Raw genomic sequence first — 10,535 nt, forward strand, 5'->3', positions numbered from 1 at the left:
AAAATGACTGGAGTGGATATAATGTGCTAATTTTCCAAATTTGGTGGTATTTTACATATTCTTTCCAAACTTGTTAGCAATGACACAGGGCACAAAGCAGTTAAAACAAGACAAGAACACAAAACAAAGGAACAAGCTCATAATGTCCTAGAAGATGATTATGAGCGATTGTCTGCAGGGATTTTAAGGTTTACTTTTTTTCTTTTTAGGCAGGATTGAAATGTTGACATTCTGTCCTAATAGAGCATAGCAAGAGCACACACAGTGCATGCTTTCCCTTGCTAGTTATTCCACTTTCCCCTGCTTTTTCTTAATGTATTTGCATGTACCAATTGGTAACAAACCTTTAATGTTGATGCTTTCTATTTGAAAGACAGCTTTCATCACAGAGCTTTGATTGCATGGACTGCTCTGTGGTAAATGAGCTTCAAATTACATTTTGCTTGAACTAACTGCATCTGCTCACTACAAGTATCTCAGTCCACAGCAGCACAGGAAGATATGAAAGGTTGTCAGATCAAATGCTGATACCAGCTTTCACACAGTACTAAACTTACATGTTAATGGCACTTGATACTCTGTTGCTGAAACAGCCCCAAACTAACACTCTGTAAGTCTGTAAATTCTGTCCCTTCACTGCTAGTCATCACCTTGTGCTACTGGTTTGTGTTTCGGTTGTAGAATGGTGATGAATTACAGGCTTCAGACCCAAAGTGTCATCTGCTCATGTTCTTAATGTTTATTGTGTTTGTTTATCTCAATGTTTATTGTCATGTGGCCTTGCTGCACTGCTCGCTATCCCCCTTGTACTGGCTGGACACTAGATAGCATTTGGTAGCAATTTCACTCTTTTATTCCTCAACACCTTCTTAAGGTCGTTTTCCAGCTCTCCCTCATCAAGCCATGATGGTAACTTGCCTTGGGAGTGGAATGTTTGGTCAATATCTGGATTTTAGAATAGCCAGTGGCTATGATTTTGACCGCAGCAGCCACAGCAACTTCAGTACTACTTCATTGTGAATATATTGTTTGTAGAGGTCACTTACCTAGCTGAATCCGAAACCAAGTGCCTTTCAGTTATTTCTGAATTATGTGTTTTTGAAAATTAATGGTATGTTTTTCTCTTCTCTTGTAGGTACTCTGAAATATGAAGGGCTTGCCATTCTGCCAAGGGCTGAGTGCATTGATTATGTTAATGCGAAAGGGAAGAAAGATGCAGAAAATGATGACACTACAGAAATTATGCATAAGGAAAGAATCAAATTCATGGAGGTAATACAAAGTTAAAGAAATTGTCAGCTGATCATGGAATGATCCAATCCAATAAATGTTCATGGAATGATAAACTATGGACAGGTCTATAGGATGAAACTCAATAGTCTTTCACTTTCTATGGAGTGTGATGTCTCTGAGTCTCTGGGTTAAAGAATAAGTGATGTCTCTGCATAAGGCTAAATATTGGTGTAACTTTCAGTTGTGGTAGAAGATGCATAAATGAGAATGCCACACCTCTTATTTTCAGAAAAAAGAATTACACACAGGAGAGGAAACTCAGTTAAAGGGATAGTCAAAGGGTGAAGCTCTGGCAAGCAGCAAAGAGGCTGTTCAAAGATATCATATGGGAATTCAGGCCAACTGCGTCCCATTTTGGAAAGAGAAAAAGAAAGGTAGCATGGATGAACAGAAGGGTAGGAAAGGTTATTAGAAGCAAGAACCTTCAAAATCTGAAAATGTGCCCAAAATAGAATAACCAGAAAAATCATAAAACTCCATATAATACACATGAAAAAGCAGAACAGGATAGGAGATGAACTTCCAAATGGCATCAGTACGATGAAAGTCTTTCTCAAACACATCAGAAGCAGCAAGCCTGCTAGAGCATCAATATAGCAAAGAGATGATCAAGATGCATCAATATTTTAAAAATGGTAAGCTGTAGAAAAAACCTCAAATGGATTCATTCGACCTGTGAATACAGTGAAGGAATGAGTACAGAGAGCTCACCTTGGCAGAACCTTGCTTGTAAGTGATGTATCAGGAAAATCTGTCTCTAGTCAAGATTTTGGTAGAAGTTTATGGAATAAAGAGACAAAAAGAACAGTAACTACCAGGTCTGGCAATATTCCCAAAAGATCTTAGATGAATTTCCAAGTGAAAGAACTGAGCTGCTAACTGAGCTGCTAATAGTGTGTGATGTTTCACTTAAATCTTTGGTGCAGAAGGCTGGCAGTGAGATAATATGATACAAACTTTTAAATGGTATTCCAGGGGATGAGTATGGATGTCATGAATATGAATAAGGAAAGTTTACTGGTACTCTCAATACAAAGACTAGCTAGGACACGAAATTAAACTACCAAGCTACTTTTTTCACACCAGGCACAGAAGTTAGATGTTTAGACCTTTCAAGAGGATGCTTCTTGCCAAAAATTTATTCAGGATAGAAATTGAACAAATTAGTGGAAGAAAAGCCCACAGAGGGTTAAGTACAAAGATACTACCACTGGCTTAGGAAACACTTTAAATGCAAATCACTGGATTCTGGGAGAACACTCATCAAAGACCAACTGTCTTTGTCCCATTTTACACTCTTCTGTACATATTTGCTGTTTGCTGCTGTCAGAGACAATGTGTTGGATTAGTATGGAGCCCCGGTGGTGTTAGATTTTATGTTCCAGTGGTTTTAAGAAGCAAATGAATTTCTGCTAGTTGTTCTGCAAGTAGTTGACAGGAAGAGGGCAGATTCCTTCTCCAGAATCATCTTCAATAACCTGCATTATTGAATGAATGAATGAACTACCTGCACAGGATTTGGGATTAGAAGTTATTCCCTGGGAGATGAACAAATGAGGCCAATAATCCCTATTTATTTAACTCTTCTTCAGCTCTACACAAAATATGTAAGAAGAAACTGAAAGATAAAGAAACAAAGAACAGGAAAAGGGCAGGCAGCATCAAAACTCTGCCTTTTAGGGTTTTTTTTCCCATACTAGTTTTCACTTTAATTTGCTCTTTCGATTTTCATACACTTTGAGTAAGTGTATACACATTAGTAAATACATTGTTTACAAGTTTATTTCTTGTTGATAGGCAAGATTATTAATATTTTTGTGATAATATATTTGTCATCCTAATTTTGCTTAAGCACTTTTTGTGTCCACTTAATTGTAAGAAAATGGAAAACTGAAATCATACCAACCTCAAAAGAGTTTATTAAAGGGCAGAAACAGCAACTAGAAATATGTATTACACAAGCCTATTGTACACTGTGTTCCCAAACTAGCAAGCACAGAAAGATCTATTTCAATTGATATTTTATTTGGCATATAAATTTACTCTTACACCACTTATTCCATAAATTAATCAGGTACAACATACCTCATATAGTTTATGAGTCCCCTCATCCTTGAAGTTTAAAATAATATTCACGACAGGAGCTCCAAGGAACCACAGCAGATCTGGAATGACCCACAGTATTTCACTACTCTCCCCCAAAAATTTGCATTAGCAACCAATTACTGCAGCATGGCTGGCCTGTCTCAGAGGCTGAACTGAAAGATCTTCCAAGATAGTCTTTATTAGAGCTTGGCAGCACAAATGTGATATTCCTGTGGTATATCATGTTTTCCTAAGCCAAACAAATGCATGGAATGTCCATTTAATACAACCCCTTACACAGGCTCAACACCACAAAGTGATGGAACAAAAAGCAGCTGGAATGTACAGAAAGAGACAATACACCTCTCTGAAGGAAAATCACTATATGTTTTTTCAAAGGGATGTGAGGAAGAAAAGGATGATGCTCTCAGGTATAATGCTACAGGTTAAAACAAACTTGGGAGAAAAAGGCTTCCTCACAGCTCAAGTATAAAGCTCACAGGGTAGAATGACTTTTGCAGATACTCTTAGGACTGAAAACCCTCCTGAAGCGAGCTGTCCTCATATGAATGTCATTAGTGATTTTGGACAGTCAGTGAACATCATCCTCAAAGAACTTCTTGTTGATGCTTTTATCAGTAAAAGGGAAGCAACTGATTTAAGCAACACCAGTTAGTAATTTGGGAACATGTAGTTTTCCACAGCGCTGGGTAAGTAACTGGATAGAAAGAATCAATTGCTTCCACGTTGGCCTGGGAACATGGGATACTTTTTCACTCACTTTAACATTGCTTACAAGTTTGAGCTGGTAGGGCTGCTGCAGCAAAGTAGATGGGGGGGGTCTTGGTAAAAAACTCTGTTCACACAGAAAGGACTATTTACTTCCTTGAATCTCATTAGGCATGTCTAGATACAGTGACATTATGGATGGCTTTGATTGTCTTACTTCTAAAGACTATCCAGATCTCTCTCACAGTTGATTTTTATTTTTTTGAAATCAAGAAAAATATGGCAGAGCCTAAGTTTAAAAAATCTTGGCCAAAGAACTGCCAAAAGGAAGGTTTTAAATGGAAACAATCCCCAAAGCCCCAAAATCGATTGCTAATGGACAAAAGAAAAATGTTTTTCAGAAAATTCTGGGCTCAGTCTTGGTACTTGCAGACTACCCCAATGAGAAGAGTTGCTAGTTCCTGCTCATTTTTCTGGAAGATTCTAATTTCCGAAAGCGTGTGTCAATGTGTTGCTAGACTTTGGCTATGATTTTAGGATCCCATCCTAAAAATGTGCTGCTGGGTGAAGACTAAGCAGCCTTAACACCGCAAGGCTGGGTTGGGTCACAATACAAATGCTCAAACTGTTTAATTACCTCCAAATATTTATACTTAAAAAATGTATTTCAGTAAAAAAAATGTGTATTGTCTAGTAACATTTTCTCTGGAATTGCCCAGAAAAAGAAATATAAAGTAATTTCCTGCAAGGTCAGTATTGCTGAGATGAAATACATATCCTTGTTTATTATTTCTGTTTCAAATGTCTTCATTCCTCTGTAATACCTTTCTCTGAGAGATAAATCTAATCTGCAAATCCTTCCTACTGAATTGTAAACAAATCATATAAAACAGCTATAAACTAGTTCCATTCACAAACAGAAAATGGAGATTTTAGAACATATGATTGGGTATCAGGTCAAAGAAAATTAAATACATTCCTGAGTGCTAACACAGGTCTTTGTTTCCAATTCCTCATTCCACATGAGGTGAATTAGCCCACATATTCTGTTCGAAGGGTTTGGTACTAATGCTTGATTATGTGACCAAATATTGGGCATTGGATGGCTTTCATGTCTTTCTACCTGATCTGCACTCACCAACTTTAAATAAAGTTCTGACAGAATGAGTATTGCAATTTCAAGTGTTCATCAGAGAGGACATGGCTTTCCTGAGCTCAGTCTGTGGGCTGGGGGCTGACTTTTACTTTTCTGAGCCTGAGGGCAACATTTGGTCTTCCCTTGGAAAACGAAGAGACACTCTTCTTAAAATTTTCTTGAGATTAAATTGCAGCATCTGCTCAAAATACTGAGGGAAGTTGAACCAATAAACTGCATTTCCAAAATGCATTTCCAAAAATACCATGATGACAGAAAATACACAGTTCTTCTGGGGTTTCTTATATTTTAATTGCTAATTAAACAAAAACTAAAATTTCTTTCAGCAGTTTCCAAAATGAGATTTTAGTATCTGTCATGAACTTTCTGAAATCTCTAATTTCTTTATTCCACTGTATATGCACAAGCACACATGTGAATAAACTTGGTATATAAGATATCCTTCACCTTCCTCCCCGGCTAGTAAAATATCTTCCACCAATTCCTGCCCCCAAATGCATAAAAATATGAAAACAAGCTGTATTAAAATAATTGGATTAAAAAGATAGCAGAAACTTTTTGAAATACTGTCAACATAATTTTGATTAAGGTTATTTCATTTTCACAGCAGCTGACCTCAAAACAATAATAAAAAATTATTTTCATGGTTCCAATTTCTATAGTATTATGCTGAAATTTTCATTTTAGACTCATATTTTTATACACATTTCTTTACAATATTTTTCATTCACTGGACATGGAGAGAAATGTCTGTTTACTTACAGACTAATGCATACGTCAGCTGAGGTCTCAGCCTTTTAAATAAGAAAACTTCTCATGTCTCATGAACTCACATACAAAGATTTAAGATAAAGGGGTCTATTGGACATATTTTGCAAATCTGAAGCACTATGCTAAAAGTGGTCTACAAAAATTATATCTGGTTTTCTAAGGCTGTGAGCCCTTTGCAATGACACGGCTGGCACGTATGTGCTGTCTACCATTCGTAAAAAAAATGGATTTGAGGAGAAGACTGTTGGGGGAGTTACTTGTCTCTTTTTTTCTCCTTTTAACTTAAAACCCCACAATAAATATAAACTCTTACTTTGTTTTGTTGAATCACTATTTTGAGAAAATAAAATGTAATCTGTTAATACCTTTTTTCAGATGTGATGCCAAATATTTTTCAAAAGGTCTCCTGAAGTTAAGCAACAAAAAATAAAAAACCCAGAACCCTTTTTGTTAGTATGAGAGAAAATCCTTTCTGTTCTGAATAGCTTCAGTTTCACTGCCTTTGATCTTGGGATGTCACTTCTGATGTACAATATGCTACTATTTTCCTGATCTTTTCAGACAGATTTTACAGTCTGCTCATGTTAGAATAAAAGGGATATACTTCTTAGCTGTAACCTCATTAAACCCCATGTACTATATAGAGAGGAAATTTTATTCTAGCTTGTGTTACCTAGCAAAAAAAATCTTACAGGAAGAGCTGAGGTTTTCCAGAAGTATCTAACAGATTTGATTCAATTACTTAAAAACTTGCTACCAAAACTGGCCCCAAAATTTTCCAGAGTACAAAACTTTTATTCTAGACATCTACAAGCTCGTAGAACCTTAAAATCCAAATAGGATCAACCAGGAAAAAATGATTGCTGGACCAATGGAAGAGAAGAGCATTTTAAAGGATTTGTGTTTAGCTTTAAATGAGAACATTAGTGAAGGGAACTCACATGGAAGAAAAATCTTGAAGGAGGAATGCATTCATCAGTGCCTAATAGGGTAAAGTTCCCACTGACATTTTTCCCATGGTTAGAATATTTCTAACATTTCTGTATTCCATGAATTCTCTTCTTCATAGCAAGGCCTGAACTACTACTACGTTCTTCTCTGGGGGTGGATGAACTGAGGGAATTCTTCCGGTTTTGATTCAACCATTTTCATAAAATTTCTGGCAGCTTAGTAGCTGCTGTCTTTCCATAGTAATAGGATGGTCTGGCTTTTTGGGGGTTGTACTTGAATGCAAAAAACTGTCCTTGTTATACAATACTACATATAAAAATCCACTGTAAACAAAGAAAAAATGGAATTTAACAAAAATATTATTCTAGACAAATTTTTTAAGTGAGAAAATTTATTTATACTGTTCTAAGAATACATCTTCAGATCTAGCTTTATTTTAAGGATTAGTCTTACTTATATGATCCTGCATACTGGCAGTGGTAATGACTCAAAATCTGTATAGCCTTTGCTTTCAGAGCTCAGCTGATATTTCTGGTTTCATAGAGAGGGTGAGACACACACAAAAAAAGAATAAACTAGTAAAATAAAAAAATAAAGAAAAAATAGTAAAATATTAGCTATTATATCCCGTTTTCTATATTTTCCTATATTTCTGTTTTTCATATGATTTTGAATATAAATACTCACATGGAAAATATTTTGGGTTTGGTAGAATCATTATATTGACAACCAGACATGGATTACATTGAGTTTGATTACTTCCCTTTTTTCTCCAATGACCTGCTATGCCTCTTTTGAGAAGAATAAAGACCACATTGCACCTTGGAAGTTGCAATTCAACCAGGTAACCTGGCTCATGGAAAAGAATGAAAACAAAAGGTATTTGAAATGCATTTCCCAAGCACCAAAGCTGCAAAGCCAAGGATTCAAAAGTTTCAGAAGGGAAGACTAAAATTTGCCTGTAACTTTCTGTTGAACTCCTGGGAGTGTGCATTAGAGTTCAGACCTTCATTACATTATGGCATTTTCCCCCCAGTTATCTATCCCTCTTCAGTTCACATACACAGAATAATTTCTTTTATTTTATTCAGTATGTGACCTTAGACATCTTACTTAATTTATGCTATCCAAACCCTCCTCAGAACAGAGATTTGTCAATTTTCTCAATGGCTGTTCTGATGTGCTCAGTGTCAGAGTACTTGGATACTTCACAAATGGAATGGATTCATTTTCACAGCACCCAGATGAGGTGGTACATTATTAGCCCTTTGCAGGGATCTAGAGATGAAGATCAAAAGGTAACTACCTAATTTTGTGTTCCAAGCCAAAGTGCCTGCAGCCTAATTGTTCAGGACTTCCTATGGTACTTTCTAGCAACCTACAAACTGCAATTTTAAGATACTTTGGTGAGAGTGCTTCAGCCTGTCCCAATGAAATCAACATCGAATGTTAGGCAGAAGCTCCCAGAAAGGCATCCATTTCACTACCACCCTGCAAGGACTTTCCAGTGTTTACCCCCTCATCTCCACACTGCTTAGCCTGTGACTTCCTCTCCTGCCTGGCACAGCAGTGCAGCTTCCTGCCTTTGATGTGATCAGCCAGACTTGTGGGAGAGAGGGAAGCCAGACTGAACTCCAGGCTCTGTGGTGCCACTTAATGCCACTGTACCTCCAAGGGCCTGTCTGCCCCTAAAGACTACTGCAAGAGGGGAACTTCCTTTGTGGTCTCAGCTTTTTTGAGGGACAGCATGGAGGGAACTTCTTTGACATCCTAGGCTTCAGGCCAGGCCTGCCAACATGCCCCAGGTACGTCATCTGGGAAGTGAATGCCACCTCCTGCAGGAAGCATCCATGCCTGACTAAAGTGACAAACCACATCAGAACCTTGCAGGGTCCCTCAGTGACAGCAACTGGGCAACCTTCCATGGCTTTTTGTTAATGTGGGAGGTCTCTGGGAGATAAACCATTATTACACTAGCCAGGACAGAGCACTTCTGATCTCCCCAGTGAGTGTAGAAAAAGAAACCCTGATAACCATCTTTAAATATTAATTGATGCCTTTGCTGCTACCAGAAAAGCACTTCCCTCTGTTACCTAAGAAAATAAAACAAACAAGCCACCAAATCCTATCTCAAGCCTCCCTGTCCTTGTAGTTCAGCCTCCAGCTCAAAACAGGGGCTTATTTTGTCCCATAAAACTGAACAGGTAGAAAAAGACCAGGCAGGCAACCCACTCTTGATTAGGAAAATACTAAATGAACTCCAGCACATCCCCACCTCCAGCATACAGCAGCCTCACTCCCCAAGTTGTCACACACCTATAAACTCTTGTTTGTCGTCATCATTCAGCTTACATGGCTCTGGTTTCAGAGTTGGCATGAGGAAGGTCTTTGGCCAAAATGTTCCTGTGATAAATGTAACAAAGGGTCCCAAGGTGATTTGTAGACCTTGTTATCAGAATGTAAGCCGTGAAATAGAGAAGAAACCAGTTTAAACTTCATATAAAGAAATGGTCTTTTCCCTTTCTGGTGTGGTGGGCTTGAGAAGTCCCAGGACAGAGCTAAGTGTGATAATAATTTTAAGAGGAGCAACAGAAGAGAAGTTTTTGGGTGGAGAGGTAGAAAAGGCCAGGTCTTTTGACCAAAGACAAAGAAAAGGAGAAATCCTCACCCTGTCTGTGTCTGTAGTGCTCTGGAGCCACCCCAGAGCACCCCCAGTGTGTGGGGGTGCTCCCACCAGCCTAGGAATAGGCTCTGGCTGGGCAGGAGAGGCAATGAGATTTAGGTCTCGTGGACCTCAGTATAACACTTGTGCACATGACACCTTTTCACATTTTGTTGTATTTCTTATCTTTTGAATGGCTGAATTTTCATCTATTACACTACTTAAGTTAACTTTGGATGTCATGTCAATTTCTGAAAATGGTAAAATAACATCAGCTCTTATTACTCCTCTTAATATGATTGAAGTGTTTGTCACGGATTTCACAATGTTCTTCTGGAAAATGTGTCCAGGATTCCTGGTTTTGCTAGTTAGGCATCATTTTTGTATTATGTCCTGAATATTTTTTCCTTGTTTCTTCTGTTTCTTTCTCTCCCCCTCGCTCCCATGCCTTTACTTTTTCTTCCTTACAATACTTATATGGAGAGAACAGCAAAACCTTCTTAATACTTTCAGTACCACCATGAAAAAAGAGCAATTTCAAGGAAAGAACAGCTCAAGCTGTGCAGGCATTGACTGCAGCATACTGAGTGTTAATAAAATCTCAGGATACTCACCCAGTTATTAAATACTGACGAGTTTCCATCGTTGACTGATTTTTTCAGAACTTCACAACATATGCAAATTTTGGAAGATTTACTTAGGAGTGAAGCCAGGATAACCCTCCAAACCACAGAGGTCCCCTAATTTCATTCGGTGGAATGGTTGTTTTAATGTGCAATTGTAACACACACACCTCCTACTCCCACTCACAACCCTCCCAATCCTGTCAACGTTTAAGAGACATTTGGATAATGCCCTTAACAACATACTTTTACTTGTGATCAGCTC

The sequence above is a fragment of the Corvus moneduloides genome, chromosome 1 (genome assembly GCF_009650955.1).
Source record: "Corvus moneduloides isolate bCorMon1 chromosome 1, bCorMon1.pri, whole genome shotgun sequence".
Lineage (NCBI taxonomy): Eukaryota > Metazoa > Chordata > Aves > Passeriformes > Corvidae > Corvus > Corvus moneduloides.